Consider the following 23,528-nt stretch of genomic DNA (forward strand, 5'->3'; position numbering starts at 1 on the left):
AGAGGCAAGGGAAACAAAAGCAAAAATGAACTACTGGGACCTCATAAAAAAAAAAGAAAAAAAAAAAAGAAAAAAAACTCCTGCACAGAGAAGTAAACAATCAGCAAAACTAAAAGGCAACCAACAGAATGGGAGAACATATTTGCAAATGACGTATCAGATAAAGGGTTAGTATCCAAAATCTATAAAGAACTAATCAAACCCAACACCCAAAAAACAAATAATCCAGTGAAGAAATGGGCAAAAGACATGAATAGACACTTCTCCAAGGAAGACATCCAGATGGCCAACCGACACATGGAAAAAATGCTCAACATCACTCATCATCAGGGAAATACAAATCAAAACAACAATGAGATACCACCTCACGCCTGTCAGAATGGCTAACATTAACAACTCAGGCAACAACAGATGTTGGCGAGGATGCAAAGAAAGAGGATCTCTTTTGCATTGTTGGTGGCAATGCAAGCTGGTGCCGCCACTCTGGAAAACAGTATGGAGGTTCCTCAAAAAGCTAAAAATAACAACTACCCTATGACCCAGCAATTGCACACTACTAGGCATTTATCCACGGGATACAGGTGTGCTGCTTCAAGGGACACATGCACCCCCATGTTTATAGCAGCACTATCAATAGACAAAGTATAGAAAGAGCCCAAATGTCCATCGATGGATGAATGGATAAAGAAAATGTGGTGTATATATACAATGGAGTATTACTCAGCAAAAAAAAAAAAAAAAAAAAAGAAATCTTGCCATTTGCAACTTTGTGGATGGAACTGGCAGGTATTCTGCTAAATGAAATAAGTCAGTGAGAGAAAGACAAAAATCATATGACTTTACTCATATGAGGACTTTAAGAGGAAAAGCAGATGAACATAAGGGAATGGAAACAAAAATAGTACAAAAACAGGGAGGGGGACAAAATAGAAGAGGCTCAAAAATATGGAGAACAAACTGAGGGTTGCTAGAGGGGTTGTGGGAAGGGGGATGGGCTAAATGGGCAAGGGGCATTTAGGAATCTACTCCTGAAATCATTGTTTCACTATATGCTAACTAATTTGGATGTAAATTTAAAAAAATAAAAAATAAAATTAAAAAAATAATTTAAAAAATTTTAAAAATTACAAATACAAAAGCTAAGAAAAATAATGATTTTTTTAAACCACAAACCATGTATTGGGTATGTACATAGTAGCACTTATTAAAATGGAACTGTTAGTGAATTAAGTGAGAAAAATAGTTATTCTTTCAATAAACATAACTATAGATAGAAAAAAAGAATTTTGAACTTTTGAATACCGTTCATTCATGTTGCACCATTTCAGCCCTTCATGAAGAAACCATCATGTGTTGTCTATGCCCATGAACTCCTGAATTTGTTTATTTGATAGCACATCTAAGTGATACCATAAAGTGTTTTTCATTCACTGCCTGATTTATTTCATTTATCATAATGAACTCGAGGCCCATTCATGTTGTTGCAACGAGAAGTATTTCATTTTTTATGGCTAAATAATATTCCATGGTGTGTGTGTGTGTGTGTGTGTGTGTGTAAGTTTTCTATTGTCCTATTGATGGACATTGAGGTTGTTTCCATATTGTTTTTATTATTAATAATGCTGTAATTAATATGGGGGTACATATATCATTTCAGGTTAGTGGTTGTATTTTCATCCACAAATTGAATTACTGGATCACAAGGTAGCTTTATTTTTATGACTTTGAGAACCTCCAAAAGGTTTTCCATACTTGCTGCACCAATTTCTATTCCCGCCAAAAAGATGCCATGCTTCCCTTTTCCCCACGTTTTCCAGCACTTGTCATCTCTTAACTTTTTGATGATTAGTGTTGTAAAACATGAAAAGCGATAAATCATTGTGGTCTTTTGCATTTCCCTCACGATTAGTGATATTGAGCACCTTCTCACGTATTAATTGCCATGTACATATCTTCCTTGGAAAAATGTCTGTTCATATCTACTGCCATTTTTTTATCTAAGTTTTTATTTAAATTCTAGCTAGTTAACACACAGTGCAATATTATTTTGAGGTGTAGGATTTAGCGATTCATGACAAGTGCCCTACTTAAAATATCCATCACCTGTTTAACCCATTCCCCCAACCCCGCCCACCTCCCCTCTAGTAACCATCAATATTTTCTCTATAGGTAAGAGTCTGTTTATTGGTTTGCCCCTCTTTCCACCCCCATGTTCATTTTGTTGTTTCTTAAATTCCATATATGAGTGAAATCATGTGGTATTTGTCTGCCTCTGACTGACTTATTTCACTTAGCATAATACACTCTAGCTCCATCCACATCATTGCAAATGGCAAAATTTCATTCTTTTTTTATGACTGAGTAATATTCCATTGTCTATAGACACCACGTCTGCTTTATCCATACATCAGTGGATGGACATCTTGTCTCTTTCCATAATTTGGCTATTGTTGATAATGTTATTATAAACACTGGGGTGCGTGCATCCCTTCAAATTAGTACTTTTCTATTATTTGTGTAAATATCTAACAGAGCAATTGCTGGATCATAGATTAGTTCTATTTTTAACTTTTTGAGGAATCTCTGTACTGTTTTCCAGAGTCACTGCAACAGTTTGTATTGCCACCAAAAGTGTAAAAGGATTCCCCTTTCTCTGCATCCTTGCCAACATCTGTTGTTTCCTGAGTTGTTAATTTTACCCACTTTGACAGGTGTGAGGTGCCAGCTCATTGTGGTTTTGATTTGTATTTCCCTGATAATGAGTGATGTTGAGTATCTTTTCACCTGTCTGTTAGCCATTTGTATGTCTTCTTTGGATAAAAAAAATATTTATTCATGTACTCTGATATTCTTTAGAAGGATTATTTGTGTTTTGGGTGTTGAGTTTGATAGGTTCTTTATAGATTTTGAACACAAACCCTTCATTAGATGTGTCATTTGCAAATATCTTCTCCCATTCAATAAGTTGCCTTTTAGCTTTATTGATTGTTTCCTTCGCTGTGCAGAAGCTTTTTATTTTGATGAAGTACCAATAGTTTATTTTTGCTTTTGTTTCCCTTGCCTCAGGAGACCTACCTAGAAAAAAGTTGCTTCAGCCAACATCAAAGAAGTTACTGTCTGTTCTCTTCTAGGATTTTTATGGTTTCTTGTCTCATATTTAGGTCTTTGGGACATTTTGAATTTATTTTTGTGTATGCTGTAATACAGTTGTCCTTAATTTTGCATGTTGTTGTCCAGTTGTACCAATACCATTTGATGAAGAGAATGTCTTTTTCCATTGGATATTCTTTCCTGCTTTGTCAAAGATTAATTGAACATATGCTTGTGGGTTTATTTCTGGGTTTTCTGTTCTGTTCCATTGATTTATGTGTCTATATTTGTACAACTGACATAATCTTTTGATTACTACAGCTTTGTAATATAACTGGAAGTCCATTATTGTGATGCTTCCAGATTTTCTTTTCTTTTTCAAGATTGCTTTAGATATTTGGAGTCCTTTGTAGTTCCGTACAAATTTTAGGATTGCTTTTTCTACTTCTGTGAAAAATGCTGTTGGTATTTTGATAAGGATTTCATCAAATGTGTAGATTGCATTGGGTAGTATAGATGTTTTAACAATATTTGTTCTTCCAATCTAAGATCATGGAATGTATTTCCATTTTTTGTGTTCTTTTCAATTTCTTTTATCAGTGCTTTATAGTTTTCAGAGCACAAGTCTTTCACCTCTTTGGTTAGGTTTACTCTTAGGTATCTTATTATTTTTGATGCAATTATAAATTGAATTGTTATCTTACTTTTTCTGCTCCTTCATTAGCAGTGTATAGAAATGGAACAGATTTCCGTGTCTTGATGTTGTGTCCTGTGACTTAACTGAATTCATTTATGAGTTCTAGCAGTTTCCTGATGGAGTGTCTTTGGATTTTCTATATAGAGTTGTCACCTGCACATGGTGAAAATTTTACTTCTTCCTTAACAATTTAAAAGCTTTTCTTTTCTTTTTGTTGTCTGATTGCTGTGGCTAAGACATCCCATACAATGTTAACTAAAAATGGTGAGAGTGGACACCCTTGTCCTTTTCTTGACCTTAGGGAAAAACTTTCAATTTTTCCCTATTGAGGATAATGATAGCCACGGGTTTTGTGTGTGTGTGTGTGTGTGTGTGTGTGTGTTTGTGGCAGGGTTCTTATAAGGCCTTCATTATGTTGAGGTATGTTCCCCCTAAATTTACTTTGCTGACGGTTTTTATCAGGAATAGATGTTGTACATTTCCAAATGCTTTTTATGCATCTATTGAGATGATCATATGACTCTTAGGCTTTCACTTATTGATTGATGTGTCACATGATTTATTTGCACAAATTGAACAACTCTTGCAACCCAGGAATAAATCCCACTTGATCATGGTGAATGATTTTCTTTAATGTATTGTTGGATTTGGTTTCCTACTATTTTGTTGAGGATATTTGCATCTATGTTCATCAGAGATATTGGCTTGTAATTCTCTTTTTTGTGGTGTCTTTATCTGGTTTTGGTATCAGGATAAGTCTGGCTTCATAAAATGAGTTTGGAAGTTTTACTTCCTTTTCTATTTTTGAGAAGCTTGAAAAGAACAGATATTGACTCTTTTTTAGATGTTTGGTAGAACTCCCCTGGGATGCCATCTGGCCTTGGACTTTTGTTTATTGGGATTTTTTTTTAATTTATGATTTAATTTCTTTGCTGACCATTAGTCTGTTCCAATTTTCTATTTCTTCCTGTCTCAGTTTTGGTAATTTGTATGTTTCTATGAACTTATCCATTTCTTCTAGGTTATACAATTTGTAGGCACATAGTTTTTCATAATATTCTCTTGCAACTGTTTGTATTCATGGTGTTGTTATTTCTCTTTTTTTGTGATTTTATTCTTAGGTCCTTTCCCCATTTTTCTTGATATCTGGTTAGAGATTGATCAACGATATTGATCTTGCAAAGAACCAACTCAAGATTTCATTGATCTGTTGTGTTTTTTTTTAGTTTCTATATCATTTATTTCTGCAATAATCGTTATTATTCTCTTTCTTCTGTTGGTTTTAGGCTTTGTTTCTTGTTCTCTTTATAGCTCCCTTATGTGTAAGTTTAGGCTTTTTTATCTGAGATTTTTCTTGCTTCTTGATATAGGCCTGTATTGTTATAAGTTCCCTTTTAGAACATCTTTTGCTGCATCCAATTTTTTTTGGACTGTTTTGTTTTCAGTTTTTGTTTGTTTCCATTTATTTCATTATTTCTTCTTTTATTTACTGGCTGACCCATTCACTGTTTATTAGCATATTATTTAACCTCGCTGTATTTGTGGTCTTTTCAGATTTTTTTTTATTGCAGTTGACTTCTAGTTTCATAGAATTGTGGTCAGAAAAGTTGAATGGTATGATGTCGATCTTATTGCATTTGTTGAGGCAGGGTTTGGGGCTAATATGTGATCTATTCTGGAGAATGTTCTGTGTGCACTTGAAAAAATGTGTATTCTGCTGTTTTAGGATAAAATGTTCTGAATATAGATGTTAAATCCATCTGTTCCAGTGTGTTATTCAAAGCCATTGTTTCCTTGTTGATTTTCTGTATAGATGATCTGTTCACTGGTGTAAGTAGGGTGGTAAAGTCCCCTACTATGATTGTATTACTTTTGATTAGTGCCTTTATGTTTGCTATTAACAGTTTTATGTATATGGGTGTTCCCGTGTTGAGTGCATAAATATTTACATTTCTTATATCTTCTTGTTGAGTTTTTTTCTTTTGTTATAATTGAGTGCCCTTCTTTTTCTATTGTTACAGTCTTTTCTTTTCTTTAAAGTCTAGTTTGTCCAATATTAGTATCACTACTTGGGCTTTCTTTTGGCATCCATTCAATAAATGTGAGATAGGAAACCATCAAAATCCTGGAGGACAACACAGGCAGCAACCTCTTTGACCCTGGCTCTAGCAATTTCTTACTAGACACGTCTCCAGAGGCAAGGGAAACAAAAGCAAACATGAAGTATGTGGCTTAATCAAGATAACTATTGGGACCTCATCAAGATAAAAAGCTTCTGCACTATGAAGGAAACAATCAACAAAACTAAAACAGAAGCAACGGAATGGCAGAAGATATTCGCAAATGACACATCTAATAAAGGGTTTGTATCCAAAATCTATAAAGAACCTATCAAACTCAAAATCCAAAAAACAAAAAACAAATAATCCAGTAAAGAAATGAGCAGAATACATGAATAGGCATTTTTTTCCAAAGAAGACAAACAAATGGCTTACAAACACGTGAAAAGATGCTCAACATCACTCATTATCAGGGAAATACAAATCAAAACCACAGTGAAATGCCACCTCACATCTCTCAAGATGGGTAAAATTAACAACTCAAGAAACAACAGATGTTGGCGAGGATGCAGAGAAAGGGGAACACTTATGTACTGCTGGTGGGAATGCCAACTGGTGCAGCCACCCGGGAGACAGTATGGAGATTCCTCAAAAAATTAAAAATATAACTGCCTTATGACCCACCATTTGCACTACCAGGAATTTATCCAAAGGATACAGGAGGGCTGATTTAAAGGGGCACATGCATCCCAATGTTTATGGCAGCATTATCAACAATAGTCAAATTATGGAAAGAACACAGTCCATCAACTGATGAATGGATAAAGAAGATGTGAGATATATCTCATATATATATATATATATATATATATATATAATGGAATATTGCTTGGTGATGAAAAATAATGAAACCTTGCCATTTCCAATAACATGGATGGAACTAGAGTGTATTATGCCAAGGAAAATAAAGAAGAGAAAGAGAAATGTCATGTGATTTCACTCTTATGTAGAATTTAAGAAACAAAACAGATGAACATAAAGGAAGGGAAGGAACAAAAGGTAAAAACAAAGAGGAAGGCAAGCCATAACAGACTGCAAAATGCAAAGAACAAACTGAGGGTTGCTGGAGGGGTTGGGAGGGGGGATGGTCTAGGTGGGTGAAGGGCATTAGGGAGGACACTTGTTGGGATGAGCACTGGGTGTTATATTTAAGTGATGAATGACTAAATTCTACTACTGAAATCATTATTACACTACATGTTAACTACTTGGATTTAAATAAAATTTTAAAAATTTAAAAAATTATATAAAAAGCTTCTGCACAGTAAAGAAATCAATCAACAAAACTAAAAGGCAACTGACAGAATGGGAGAAGATATTTGCAAATGACATATTGGATAAAGGGTTAGTGTCCAAAATCTATAAAGAACTTATGAAACTCAACACCCTCTCCCCAAAAATAATCCAGTGAAGAAATAGACAAAAGACATGAATAAACACTTTTCCAAAGAAGACATCCAGATTGTTGACAGAAGATGAAAAAATGCTCAACATCACTCATCAACAGGGAAATACAAATCAAAACCACAATGAAATACCACCTCATTCGTGTCAGAATGGTTAAAATTAACTCAGGAAACAACAGATGTTGACTACGATGTGGAGAAAGAAGAACACTTTTGTACTCCTGGTGGGAATGCAAACTGGTGCAGCTGCTCTGGAAAACAGTATGGAAGCTCCTCAAAAAACTTAAAAATTAAAAATAAAACTACCCTATGACCCAGAAATTGCACTACCAGGCATTTCTCCAAAGGATGCTGGAGTGCTGATTCAAAAGGGCACATTCACGCTAATGATTATAGCATCACTATTGACAAAAGCCAACGTATGGAAAGAGCCCAAATGTCCAATGACTGATGAATGGATAAAGAAGTATATATATATATATATATATATATATATATATATAATGGAATATTACAGGGTGATCAAAAAGAATGAAATCTTGCTATTTGAAACAACATGGGTGGAACTAGAGTGTATTATGCTAAGTGAAATAAATCAGGCAGAAAAAGACAAATATATGATTTCACTCATATGTGGAATGTAAGAAATGAACAGATGGACATAATGAAAGGGAAACAAAAATAATATAAAAACAGAGAGGGAGGCAAACCATAAGAGACTCTTAAATAGAGAGAAAAAACCAAGGTTTGCTGGCAGTGTGTTGGAATGGGGGGAAGGGTTAATGGGGTGAGGGGCAATAAAGAGGAAACTGGTTGGGATGAACACTGGGTGTTATATGTAAGTGATGAATTACTAAATTCTATTCTTGAAATTATTACTACACTATATGTTAACTAAATTGGATTTAAATTCTAAAAAGTTAAAAAGTAAAAAAAAAAAAAAAACATAGAAGCAAAGCATGTATAAAGCTTAAACATGTGGCTTCCCAGTCTCAAAAAAAAAAACAGAATTAATAAATATTTTCCTAAAGTTGTTCCAAAAAAATAGAATTCATTCTATGGTCCAAAAGTTTTGATACCAAAACTAGATAAAGACTTAACAAGAAGTGGTAACTACAGGCCAATATCTCTGATGTACATAAATACAAAAATCCCCAACGAAATATGAGGTAATCTAACCTAACTTTACATTAAATAGAATCATTCACCATGATCAAATGGGATTTATACCTGGGTGGCCAGGGTGGTTCAATATTTGTAAATCAATCAGTGTGATACATCACATCAATTAGGAGAGGATAAGACCCATATTATCATTTCAAGAGGTGCAAAAAAGGCATTTGACAAAATACAACATCCATTCATGAAAAAAAAAAAAAGAAACCTCAACAAACATAGGTTTAGAGAGAACATACCTCAACATAATAAAGGCCATATATGAAAAACCCACAGTTGATACCATCATAATTGTGGAAAAACTGAGAGCTTTTCCTTTACAATCAGGAACACAACAGGGATGTTCACTCTCATCACTGTTATTCAACTTAGGACTGGAAGTCCTAGCCACAGTAATCGACAGCAAAAAGAAATGAAAGACAGAAAATTAGTAAACAATTATAAAGAGAAACAATATAACAATACAACAGAAAGTGAATTTAAAATAATAGTCACAAAATTAATTGCTGGGCTTGAAAACAGTATAAAGGACAGCAGAGAATCTATTGCCACAGATATCAAGGGACTAAGAAACGGCCAGGAGGAGCTAAAAAATGCTATAAATGAGCTGAAAAATAAAATGGAGGTGATCACAGCTCGTATTGAAGAGGCTGAGGAGAGAATAGGTGAACTAGAAGGTAAAATTATGGAAAAAGAGGAAGCTGAGAACAAGAGAGATAAAAAAATCCAGGATAATGAGGGGACAATTAGAGAACTACGTGATACACTAAAGAGAAATAATATATGCATAATTGGTATTCCAGAGGAGGAAGAGACAGGGCAAGGGGCTTAAGTTGTACTTGAAGAAATCAAAGCTGACAGACTGAGGGAAGATGGTGATGTAGGAGGACGCTGGGCTCACCACGTCCTGCTGATCACTTAGATTCCACCTACACCTGCCTGAATAATCCAGAAAACTGCCAGAAGACTAGCAGAGCGGATTCTCTGGAGCCAAGCAGAGACGAGAGGATCACGGAAGAGGGTAGGAAGGGAGAGAGGTGGTGAGGGCTACACGGACTAGCGTGAGGGAGCCGGGGTGGAGGGGCAGCCCGCCAGCCAAACAGAGACCCCAAGTCTGCCTTGCAAAAGTTGAGGGGCTGGATGGAGTGTGTTCTGACAGCAAGCGGGATGTAACATCTGAAAGGTTATAATTTAACAGCTCTGCTCAGAGAGCGGGAAGACTAGAGGACAATGGGAGGGAGAGTTATTGAGCCCTGGATAACAGAGCTCAGCTTGGTGGGGAACAAAGGCATTTGACAGCGCCATCTCCCTCACCCATCCCCCAGCCAAAATCCCAAAGGAAACCAGTTCCTGCCAGAGAACTTGCTTGCTCCACGCAAACACCCAACACTGTGCTTCCGGGGATCCATCCCTCCAGCGGTGAGTGTGACTCCCTCCCCATGCCACAGGGCCCTTCCCAAGTGGATCACCTAAGGTGAAGTGAGCTGAGCCTGCCCCTCCCACCCCTGTGCACCTTGCAAATCCACCCCAGCTAATGCGCCAGATCCCCCGCAAAACGATACTTGCAGTGTGTAAGAAGCCCAGATGGGCCACGCAACCCCACAGTGAATCCCGCCCCTAGGAGAGGGGAAGAGAAGGTACACACCAGTCCGACTGTGGCCCCAGCAGTGGGCTGGGGGCAGATATTAGGTCTGACTGCAGCCCATCCCACCATCGCAAGTTATTCAAGACAGCACAGGGAAGTGACCTGCACTTCTGCAACAATCCAGGGACTCTCCAAAATGACAAAATGGAAGAATTACCCTCAAAAGAATCTCCAGGAACTAAAAACAGCTAACGAACTGATCAAAAAGGATTTAAACAATATAACAGAAAGTGAATTTAGAATAATAGTCATAAAATTAAACACTGGGCTTGAAAACAGTATAGAGGACAGCAGAGAATCTATTGCTACAGAGATCAAGGGACTAAGGAACAGTCAGGAGGAACTAAAAATGCTACAAAAGAGCTGCAAAATAAAATGGAAACAACCACGGCTCAGACTGAAGAGGCAGAGGTGAGAATAGGTGAACTAGAAGATAAAATTATGGAAAAAGAGGAAGCTGAGAAAAAGAGAGATAAAAAAAATCCAGGAGTATGAGGGGAAAATTAGAGAACTAAGTGATGCACTAAAGAGAAATAATCTACACATAATTGGTATTCCAGAGGAGGAAGAGAGAGGGAAAGGTGCTGAAGGTGTACTTGAAGAAATAATAGCTGAGAACTTCCCGGATCTGGGGAAGGAAAAAGGCATTGAAATCCAAAAGGCACAGAGAACTGCCTTCAGATGTAACTTGAATTGACCTTCTGAATGACATATCATAGTGAAACTGGCAAAATACAAGGATAAAGAGAAAATTCTGAAAGCAGCTAGGGATAAACGTGCCCTAACATATAAAGGGAGACCCATAAGACTCGTGACCGATCTCTCTACTGAAACTTGGCAGGCCAGAAAGGAATGGCAGGAAATCTTCAAGGTGAGGAACAGAAAAAATATGCAGCTGAGAATCCTTTATCCAGCAAGTCTGTCATTTAGAATAGAAGGAGAGATAAAGGTCTTCCCAAACAAACAAAAACTGAAGGAATTTGTCACCACTAAACCAGCCCTACAAGAGATCCTAAGGGGGTCCTGTGAGACAAAGTCCCATAGACATCGCTACAAGCATGAAACCTATGACATCACAATGACTCTAAACCCATATCTTTCTATAATAACACTGAATGTAAATGGACTAAATGCCCCAAATAAAACACATAGGGTATCAGAATGGGTAAAAAAACAAGACCCATCTATTTGCTGTCTACAAGAGACTCATTTTAGACCTGAGGACACCTTTAGATTGAGAGTGAGGGGATGGAGAACCATTTATCATGCTATTGGAAGCCAAAAGAAAGCTGGAGTAGCCATACTTATATCAGACAAACTAGACTTTAAATTAAAGGCTGTAACAAGAGATGAAGAAGGACATTATATAATAATTACAGGGTCTATCCATCAGGAAGAGCTAACAATTATAAATGTCTATGTGCCAAATACAGGAGCCCCCAAATACATAAAACAATCACTCACAAACATAAGCAACCTTATTGATAAGAATGTGGTAATTGCAGGGGACTTTAACACTCCACTTACAGAAATGGATACATCATCTAGACACACGGTCAATAAAGAAACAAGGGCCCTGAATGATACATTGGATCAGATGGACTTGACAGATATATTTAGAACTCTGCATCCCAAAGCAACAGAATATACTTTCTTCTCGAGTGCACATGGAACATTCTCCAAGATAGATCACATACTGGGTCACAAAACAGCCCTTCATAAGTATACAAGAATTGAGATCATACCATGCATACTTTCAGACCACAATGCTATGAAGCTTGAAATCAACCACAGGAAAAAGTCTGGAAAACCTCCAAAAGCATGGAGGTTAAAGAACACCCTACTAAAGAATGAATGGGTCAACCAGGCAATTAGAGAAGAAATTAAAAAATATATGGAAACAAACGAAAATGAAAATACAACAATCCAAACGCTTTGGGATGCAGCAAAGGCAGTCCTGAGAGGAAAATACATTGCAATCCAGGCCTATCTCAAGAAACAAGAAAAATCCCAAATACAAAATCTAACAGCACACCTAAAGGAAATAGAAGCAGAACAGCAAAGACAGCCTAAATCCAGCAGAAGAAGAGAAATAATAAAGATCAGAGCAGAAATAAACAATATAGAATCTAAAAAAACTGTAGAGCAGATCAACGAAACCAAGAGTTATTTTTTTGAAAAAACTAACAAAATTGACAAACCTCTAGCCAGGCTTCTCAAAAAGAAAAGGGAGATGACCCAAATAGATAAAATCATGAATGAAAATGGAATTATTACAACCAATCCCTCAGAGATACAAGCAATTATCAGGGAATACTATGAAAAATTATATGCCAACAAACTGGACAACCTGGAAGAAATGGACAAATTCCTAAACACCCACACACTTCCAAAACTCAATCAGGAGGAAATAGAAAGCTTGAACAGACCCATAACCTGCAAAGAAATTGAATCAGTTATCAAAAATGTCCCAACAAATAAGAGTCCAGGACCAGATGGCTTCCCAGGGGAGTTCTACCAGACATTTAAAGCAGAGATAATACCTATCCTTCTCAAGCTATTCCAAAAAATAGAAAGGGAAGGAAAACTTCCAGACTCATTCTATGAAGCCAGTATTACTTTGATTCCTAAACCAGACAGAGACCCAGTAAAAAAGAGAGAACTACAGGCCAATATCCCTGATGAATATGGATGCAAAAATTCTCAATGAGATACTAGCAAATCGAATTCAACAGCATATAAAAAGAATTATTCACCATGATCAAGTGGGATTCATTCCTGGGATGCAGGGCTGGTTCAACATTCACAAATCAATCAACGTGATACATCACATTAATAAAAGAAAAGAGAAGAACCATATGATCCTGTCAATCGATGCAGAAAAAGCATTTGACAAAATTCAGCAACCTTTCTTAATAAAAACCCTCGAGAAAGTCGGGATAGAAGGAACATACTTAAACATCATAAAAGCCATTTATGAAAAACCCACAGCTAGTATCATCCTCAATGAGGAAAAACTGAGAGCTTTCTCCCTGAGATCAGGAAAACAACAGGGATGTCAACTCACAGCTGTTGTTTAACATAATGTTGGAAGTTCGAGCATCAGCCATCAGGCAACAAAAGGAAATCAAAGGCATCAAAATTGGCAAAGATGAAGTCAAGCTTTCACTTTTTGCAGATGACATGATATTATACATGGAAAATCCGATAGACTCCACCAAAAGTCTGCTAGAACTGATACATGAATTCAGCAACATTGCAGGATACAAAATCAATGTACAGAAATCAGTTGCATTCTTATACACTAATAATGAAGCAACAGAAAGACAAATAAAGAAACTGATCCCATTCACAATTGCACCAAGAAGCATAAAATACCTAGGAATAAATCTAACCAAAGATGTAAAAGATCTGTATGCTGAAAACTATAGAAAGCTTATGAAGGAAATTGAAGAAGACACAAAGAAATGGAAAAACATTCTGTGCTCATGGGTTGGAAGAATAAATATTGTAAAAATGTCAATACTACCCAAAGCTATCTACACATTCAATGCAATCCCAATAAAAATTGCACCAGCATTCTTCTCGAAGCTAGAACAAGCAATCCTAAAATTCGTATGGAACCACAAAAGGCCCCAAATAACCAAAGCAATATTGAAGCAGAAGACCAAAGCAGGAGGCACCACAATCCCTGACTTTACCCTCGACTACAAAGCTGTAACCATCAAGACAGAATGGTATTGGCACAAAAACAGACACATAGACCAATGGAACAGAATTGAAACCCCAGAACTAGAGCCACAAAAGTATGGCCAACTAATCTTTGACAAAGCAGGAAAGAACATCCAATGGAAAAAAGACAGTCTCTTTAACAAATGGTGCTGGGAGAACTGGACAGCAACATGCAGAAGGATGAAACTAGACCACTTTCTCACACCATTCACAAAAATAAACTCAAAATGGATAAAGGACCTGAATGTGAGACAGGAAATCATCAAAACCCTAGAGGAGAAAGCAGGAAAAGACCTCTCTGACCTCAGCCACAGCAATCTCTTACTCGACACATCCCCAAAGGCAAGGGAATTAAAAGCAAAAATGGATTACTGGGACCTTATGAAGATAAAAAGCTTCTGCACAACAAAGGAAACAACCAATAAAACTAAAAGGCAACCAACGGAATGGGAAAATATATTTGCAAATTACATATTGGACAAAGGGCTAGTATCCAAAATGTATAAAGAGCTCACCAAACTCCACACCTGAAAAACAAATAACCCAGTGAAGAAATGGGCAGAAAACATGAATAGACACTTCTCTAAAGAAGACATCCGGATGGCCAACAGGCACATGAAAAGATGCTCAACATCGCTCCTTATCAGGGAAATACAAATCAAAACCACACTCAGATATCACCTCACGCCAGTCAGAGTGGCCAAAATGAACAAATCAGGAGACTATAGATGCTGGCGAGGATGTGGAGAAACGGGATCCGTCTTGCACTGTTGGTGGGAATGCAAATTGGTGCAGCCGCTCTGGAAAGCAGTGTGGAGGTTCCTCAAAAAATTAAAAATAGACCTACCCTATGACCCAGCATTAGCACTGCTAGGAATTGACCCAAGGGATACAGGAGTACTGATGCGTAGGGGCACTTGTACCCCAATGTTTATAGCAGCACTCTCAACAATAGCCAAATTATGGAAAGAGCCTAAATGTCCATCAACTGATGAATGGATAAAGAAATTGTGGTTTATATACACAATGGAGTACTACATGGCAATGATAAAGAACGAAATATGGCCCTTTGTAGCAACGTGGATGGAACTGGAGAGTGTGATGCTAAGTGAAATAAGCCATACAGAGAAAGACAGATACCATATGGTTTCACTCTTAGGTGGATCCTGAGAAACTTAACAGAAACCCATGGAGGAGGGGAAGGAAAAAAAAAAGAGGTTAGAGTGGGAGAGAGCCAAAGCATAAGAGACTCTTAAAAACTGAGAACAAACTTAGGTTTTATTGGGGGTGGGTGGGAGGGGAGGGTGGGTGATGGGTATTGAGGAGGGCACCTGTTGGGATGAGCACTGGGTGTTGTATGGAAACCAATTTGACAATAAATTTCATATATTGAAAAAAAATGCAACTGATTTATGTACATTGATTTTGTATGCTGAGACTCTGCTGAATTCATGTATCCTTTCTAGCAGACTTTTGGTGGAGTCTATCGGGCTTTCCATGTATAATATCATGTCATCTGCAAAAAGTGAAAGATTGACTACATCTTTGCCAATTTTGATGCCTTTGATTTCCTTTTGTTGTCTGATTGTTGATGCTAGTACTTCCAACACTATGGTAAACAGCAGTGGTGAGAGTGGACATCCCTGTCCTGTTCCTGATCTCATGGGGAAAGTTCTCAGTTTCTCCCCATTGAGGATGATATTAGCTCTGGGCTTTTCATACATGGTATTTATGATGTTTAAGTATGTTCCTTTTATCCTGACTTTCTGGAGGGTTTTTATTAAGAAAGGTTGCTGAATTTTGTCAAATGCTTTTTCTGCATCGATTGACAGGATCATATGGCTCTTTTCTTTTATTAATGTGATGTATCACATTGATTGATTTGCGAATGTTGAACAAGTCCTGCATCCCAGGTATGAATCCCACTTCATCATGGTGAATAATTCTTTTTATATGCTGTTGAATTCGACTTGCTAATATCTTATTGGGAATTTCTGCATCCATATTCAACAGGGATATTGGCCTGTAGTTATGTTTTTTTGCTGGGTCTCTGTCTGGTTTAGGGATCACAGTAATGCTGGCTTCACAGAATTAGTCTGGAAGTTTTTCTTCCCTTTCAATTTTTTGGAACAGCTTGAGAAGGATAGGTATTATCTCCGCTTTAAATGTCTGGTAGAATTCTCTTGGAAAGCCATCTGGTCCTGGACTCTTTTTTGTTGGGAAATTTTTGATAACTGATTGAATTTCTTCGCTGGTTATGGGTCTGTTCAAGTTTTCTATTTCTTCCTGTTTGAGTTTTGGAAGTGTGTGGGTGTTTAGGAATTTGTCCATTTCTTCCAGGTTGTCCAGTTTGTTGGCAAATTTTTTCATAGTATTCCCTGACAATTGCTTGCATTTCTGAGGGATTGGTTGTAATAATTCCATTTTCCATTCATGATTTTATCTATTTGGGTCATCTCCCTTTTCTTTTTGAGAAGCATGGATAGAGGTTTATCAATTTTGTTTATTTTTTCAAAAAACCAACTCTTTTTCACTCTTGGTTTCATTGATCTCTATAGTTTTTTTTAGATTCTATATTATTTATGCTCTGATCTTTATTATTTCTCTTCTTCTACTGGGTTTGGGGTGTCTTTGCTGCTCTGCTTCTGTTTCCTTCAGGTGTGCTGTGAGATTTTGTATTTGGAAATTTTCTTGTTTCTTGAGATAGACCTGGATTGCAATGTATTTTCCTCTCAGGACTGCCTTTTCCACATCCCAAAAGTGTTTGGATCGTTGTCTTTTCATTTTCATTTGTTTCCATATATTTTTAAATTTCTTCTCTAACTGCTTGGTTGACCCATTGATTCTTTAGTAAGGTGTTCTTTAACCTCCACGCTTTTGGAGGTTTTCCAGACTTTTTCCTGTGGTTGATTTCAAGTTTCACAGCATTGTGGTCTGAAAATGTGCATGGTATGATCTCAATTATTGTATACTTATGAAGGGCTGTTTTTTGACCCAATATGTGAACTCTCTTGGATAATGTTCCATGTGCACTCGAGAAGAAATTATATTCTGTTGCTTTGGGATGCAGAGTTCTAAATATATCTGTCATGTCCATCTGATCCAATGTATCATTCTGGACCCTTGTTTCTTTATTGATCCTGTGTCTCGATGATCTATCCATTGTTGTAAATGGGGTATTCAAGTCCTCTACATTTACCAAATTCTCATCAATAAGGTTGCTTATGTTTGTGATTGTTTTATATATTTGGGGGCTTCCGTATTTGGTGCATAGACATTTATATTTGTTATCTCTTCCTGATGGATAGACCCTGTAATTATTATATAATGCCCCTCTTCATCTCTTGTTACAACCTTTAATTTAAAGTCTAGTTTGTCTGGGGACGCCTGGGTGGCTTGGTCAGTTAAGCGTCCGACTTCGGCTCAGGTCATGATCTCACAGTCCGTGAGCTTGAGTCCCGTGTTGGGCTCTGTGCTGACAGCTCAGAGCCTGGAGCCTGTTTCAGATTCTGTGTCTCCCTCTCTCTCTGACCCTCCCCCGTTCATGCTCTGTCTCTCTCTGTCTCAAAAATAAATAAACGTTAAAAAAAATTTAAAAAAAAGTCTAGTTTGTTTGATATAAGTATGGCTACTCCAGGTTTCTTGTGACTTCCAGTAGCATGATAGATAGTTCTCCATCCCCTCACTTTCAATCTGAAGGTGGCCTCAGGTCTAAAATGAGTCTCTTGTAGATAGCAAATAGATGGGTCATGTTTTTTTTAATCCATTCTGATACCCTATGTCTTTTGGTTGGAGCATTTAGTCCATTTACATTCAGTGTTATTATAGAAATATATGGGTTTAGAGTCATTGTGATGTCTGTAGGTTTCATGCTTGTCATGATGTCTCTGGTACTTTGTGGTCCTTGCAACATTTCACTCACAGAATCCCCCTTAGGATCTCTTGTAGAGCTGGTTTAGTGGTGATGAATTCCTTGACTTTTTGTTTGTTTGGGAAGACCTTTATCTCTCCTTCTATTCTGAATGACAGACTTGCTGGATAAGGGATTCTCGGCTGCATATTTTTTTCTGTTCCTCACCTTGAAGATTTCCTGCCATTCCTTTCTGGCCTGCCAAGTTTCAGTAGATAGGTCTGTCAGTAGTCTTATGGGTCTCCCTTTATATGTTACAGCGTGTTTATACTTAGCTGCTTTCAGAATTGTCTCTTTATCCTTGTATTTGCCAGTTTCACTATAATATGTCGTGCAGAAGATCAATTCAAGTTACGTCTGAAGGGAGTTCTCTGTGACTCTTGGATTTCAATGCCTATTTCCTTCCCCAGATCAGGGAAGTTCTCAGCTATGATTTATTCAAGTACACCTTGAGCCCCAGGAAGGTGGACTTTAATATGAATTTGCAATAAATAAACCCAAATTGCTCTCAGCATATATATAATCATTAGCAAATATCATATATCTCCTAGATGGGTGTGGAAATGTGCAGTTGTTAGCTCATCCTAGCAATTTCACATGGGAAAATAGATTCTTCCCTGGTGCCCGTGGTTGTTCCCATTATATAAAAAAATCTTTAGGGTGTCAGAAAATTACCAATTGTTAGTTTAGGATTTCAGTGCCTAGACCAACTAATCTTTGACAAAGCAGGAAAGAACATCCACTGGAAAAAAGACAGTCTCTTTAACAAATGGTGCTGGGAGAACTGGACAGCAACATGCAGAAGATTGAAACTAGACCACTTTCTCACGCCATTCACAAAAATAAACTCAAAATGGATAAAGGAACTGAATGTGAAAAAAAAAGTTCCATAGAGGGAAGGAGGCAAACCAGAAGAGACTCTTAAAAACTGAGAATAAACTGAGGGTTGATGGGGGGTGGGAGGGAGGGGAAAGTGGGTGATGGGAAGTGAGGAGGGCACCTGTTAGGATGAGCACTGGGTGTTGTATGGAAACAAATTTGACAAATTTCATATAAAAATATAAATAAATATAAACCCATGACCAAAAAAGAAAAGAAAAGAAAAGCTAAACCTTTAGATTGATTAACACACTTGCTTAGCTGACTTTATGAATGCAGTCTTTAGCAATTATCCTAATAAAAAGAAGCTTCATTCTGAAGTCTGGGCCTCATTCCGACTTGAGTATGAGTACCTTCACTTAACTGCATTTTGTTTGCAGACTCATCTTTTGCGACTCTGGCCATACTCTCTGCAACATAGATTCACTACTCTCTGCATCATACATCCACATCTCTTTTCCCCTTCTATATCTTGCTGGATTCTAAACTAGTGTGGTCTTACTCCAAAAGGCTTGGATTTTAAGAACTCCAAAAACACATCCTTTCTCCACATCTGGGCTCTGAACCAAGTAAGATATAGGACAAAACAATAAGGAGAAAATTACATTGACTTTATTCCTTATAAAGGTGATGTCGAACAATGTTGTTTAGATTTTCCACAGGCAGCTGGACTTCCTATTAATGAATTCCACAATTGGACAGAACTTTCCACCCAGCAATGCTGTACAGGGACAGTCAGAAAGGTCAAGGGCTGTTATGCATGTGTATCTACTCTCTGATGGAGTCCTGGATATGTGTACTCAAGAAAAGTGGCTTCCTTGCAAGGCTATCTGTGTAGCAGGAGAAAGTATTTCAGGACACATTCTGTGAGAAGACTTCTCAAAAATGAATAAATATCCTTTGTTCTGATTGGTACCAAGCCACCTTCTGAGGAACTAGCTTTCCATGTGTTTCAGGGAGCGGTATGTAGCAATACCTCTCACTCCTTGACAAAGTATGATTGCAATGGAGGCTCATCTTGTCGAAGGGGATTGGAATAAGTTTTTAAATTCCAGAGTAGGATAAAAATGACAAAACATTAAAACTGTTCTTGAAATCCCTTCAGTGGATAATTAAGGAAATGTTCAAAATCTTATACCCACCCTTCTACCCACACATTACCCCCACATACACACTATAACCAGACAACTATAGATAAAACATGCAAGATAATAGTACCTTTAATGTAGGTATATATACATATGGAATAAAACTGTAAAAATGTATTAATAAAAAAAATCTGAAGTCAATTAGTGGTTATTACCCTAGATAAATATGCAGTGAGAAAAGAACTTCAAGTGAGATACAGCTCTATATGTAATATGTAATATTTTATTATTTAAATGGAAATTATAGAAGTGTGTTACATTATTTTTATACTTTCTATCTAAAATATTTTATAACAAGTAATGTTCCTATGAGATTTAATTATATTTTAAAATTCATTCATATTAATTTAGAGAAATTAATAGGAAAAAATAGGTCCAAAATGAAATATGTAATTAAGAAGCAATCTTACCATTTGTTATTGTTTAAAAAGTGTATCATATTTGTGCATTTCCTCCCATTGTATTCTGAATTCATGCATCTATAATGTAAATTCATTACATGTGAGCTTCACATGTGACTCAACATTTGCTAAAGATCACAAAAGTTGACAAGTTGACTCAACATTTGCTAAAGATCACAAAAGTTGACAAGCTGAAGTTGACAAGCAACTGTGGCTCAAAGTCCCCAACCCTAAACATTGGGAAATGCAATCTTTTCTCTGTGTTAGAGTGAGGCTGGCACAGGGGAAGTGACTATCCATGGCACTATAGACAAAGATCCATTTACGATTGATGTCCCCTGATTTTAGTATGTTTTACAGAACACCCATCTTGATATATGATTCTGTACTGTCTCCTTTCTGTGCCTCAAAGGAAGGTTCCTGTCCCCGTGTCAAAATTAAAGGTAAAATGATCAGAAAGAACATTCAAAAAAATAAAGAGGTCATCTTCTGCAGCTTCACTTACATTAGCATCATGTATTTCATCCTATGAAGAAATAATCACAAAAGCTTACCTGTTATATATATATAACATGGTATATATATATATATATATATATATATATATATAACCATATATATAATGGTTTCTGTGAGATGTTAACTTTTAAGACATCTCTTTTGTGGGTGGAGGAATACAGAAAAGACCATACTATATTTGCTGAAATTTTGTGTATCAGAAAATTTCTAAAGGTTTGCTCATTTCTCATAACAGCTCTCTAGCTAAATATCAATATGCCCATTTTACGAATGAGCAAGTTCAAGCTCACAAAGGGTAACTCATTACTCCAGTGTCACACATGTTCATTTACATATCTTGCTTTCCCCTAATTAATACATTATGTATATTTTTTGCTACTTGCCTATTTCATTCACTATGATAGCTCCAAATATTAATGTGAATTCTTTTATGTATGTAACTTGGCATAGGTTTAAAATTTTAATTAGCGTGTATATTGGTTATGGTGAGTTTTCTGTTCATATCATTTGACTTTTTATCTGTTTATTACTAAGACTTCATTCCGTACCAAGTATATTAAGTAGGTTAGTTAAGGATTTAGTATAAAAATACCACTAGAACAAATCCAGAAAAATTCTGAATACTAAAGAGATAGCAAATGAAACACACAATCTAGTGTAAGAATATATCATTTCATAAGTTTATAAACAATGTGGCAGAATTGAACATGAATGATCAAATACATTGATCATATCAGTTACCATAAATGTTCCTGAATTACTGAGTAAAAGAAAAAAATTCAAATTGCCTATTAAAAGAAATTCCAAAAGTATACTAATTTTCAGACATTTGCATAACACAAAATAATTAGGTTAAAATTTTTATAAAAAGGAAATATATCTCAGGCATTTGGGAACAAGAAATGAAGGATTATAACCTTGATATTAGTGAGCAAAATTGAGAACAAAATGAATCTTAAAAGAATAAAAAAAACGCAATTTCTTATGCTAAAGGCTAAAATTCTTAATGAGGATATGAGATGTTAATACAGTACTTGTATACCCAATCACACACCAGAAGTATTCATAGAGAAAAAATACATTAGTTACAAGGAAGAAACACACTCATAAAGATGATTCTAACATTGGTACCATAACTAACATTTTTAACTAGCATGTGGAAAATTTTAAAGTCTTAAAAATTTCTCATTATAGAATAAATAACCATGGTTAGCAGAAAAGAATTGATGTTACAATCTCAATTCCTAGGAACTCTCCTAACTAACTACATACTTTTACATCCTTCTGAGGGAATGAAGGAGTCATTAATTTCAATTTATGCAGTCAGAAAAATATATGCATATTTATTGCAAATGCACGTTAAAAACCAAGTTTTTGTCAAGCTGATTAATTCCTTCCATTCAGATAAAAAAAATGACTTCTCTAAGATGGACCTCAAGGGCTACTACAGACCATACAGCTGCTGAAAGGATGAAATTCCACCTGCTAAACTTCTTGTCCCATGATGAAATCAAGTAGATTCTCTAGGCTATTTTGTGAACATCACATGAGATATTCCACATCATTCTTTTGTTCAGATCTATGAGCTCGAGCCAGGCATCGTATCCCATCAGGATGTGAGGTGCTGGAGTCACCTGAGGACTGCAAACTTCAAAAACTTCCTCTTTTAGGCACCTGATATGAACTTGGTAACTGACATGAAGAACTGCACAAGGAGAGAGAGATCCATCAGTTATCATGTTTTACTGGAGTAACTATGTGCCTGGCACCATGCTAGGCACTAGGTTAGTGATAATGATATTGATACAACTGGGTCAGAGTCATAACAACTACATGCTATAATACACTTCTCAGAGGGTCATTTTCTTCTCTTTTCCTCTTCTATTGCCTATCAAAAGAGTTGAAAAGGAGTAAGAAGTGGCCTGAATTCATATGGGCATTCATGATCCCACAGTAAGCACAGGGCCATGGACTTGCTCATGTGTACCACAGACTGTCCTCAGTCATCCTGTGGGTGAAGCATTTTCATCCCCATTTTACAGAGGGGAATGCTGGGTCTCAGAAAGAGTCATTGCATGTCTTTCTTTCTGCACTCCTGCCTTTACAAGAAAGCATTTCCAGGACATCCCTGGAGTAGAAATCACACTCACTGGGGCTCTGTGGAACCTCAATGAATTTACCTATGAGACTTCCAGGGCACTGAACTCCAAAGCAAGAAAGAGGCAACTTGGATTGGGATCCTTTGGTCTTCCCACACCACATGGAGATTCAGCCCTCACCACAAAGACCCACTGTACCGAGTTGCAAACACCTGAATTTAGGACCTGCTCTTTTCGCCAGGGTGTTTCTGTCTCTATTAGTTCTCAGTGTAGCCACAATGACATCAGGTTTCTATAGCAACTGCACAGGTCAGATAGATCTTTCACCCTTTAAATGCCTCCCATCTTTAATATGCACTTACAACGAATATACATATGCTTCTCTGACTGTATAAATGATAATGGATACTATGTTTTCCCAGAAGGATGTGAAAATATGCAGTTATTTGGAAGGGTTCCTAGTATTTGAGATCTTAACATGGATTCTTTCTGCAATTCTGGTTTTATCCATCCTATAAAGAAAAATTTTAAAAGCCTGAAAATTTTCATGTGTTACTTAAAAACGTCACTTATAAGACTGGAAGTTTTATAGTAATAATTATCAGGGGCACCTGGGTGGCTCAGTCAGGCAGCTGACTTTGGTTCAGGTCAGGATCTCCATGGTCTCCATGATCTCCATGGTTTGTAAGTTTGAGCCCCGCATCAG

This window comes from Prionailurus bengalensis, chromosome X (assembly GCF_016509475.1).
Source record: "Prionailurus bengalensis isolate Pbe53 chromosome X, Fcat_Pben_1.1_paternal_pri, whole genome shotgun sequence".
Classification (NCBI taxonomy): domain Eukaryota; kingdom Metazoa; phylum Chordata; class Mammalia; order Carnivora; family Felidae; genus Prionailurus; species Prionailurus bengalensis.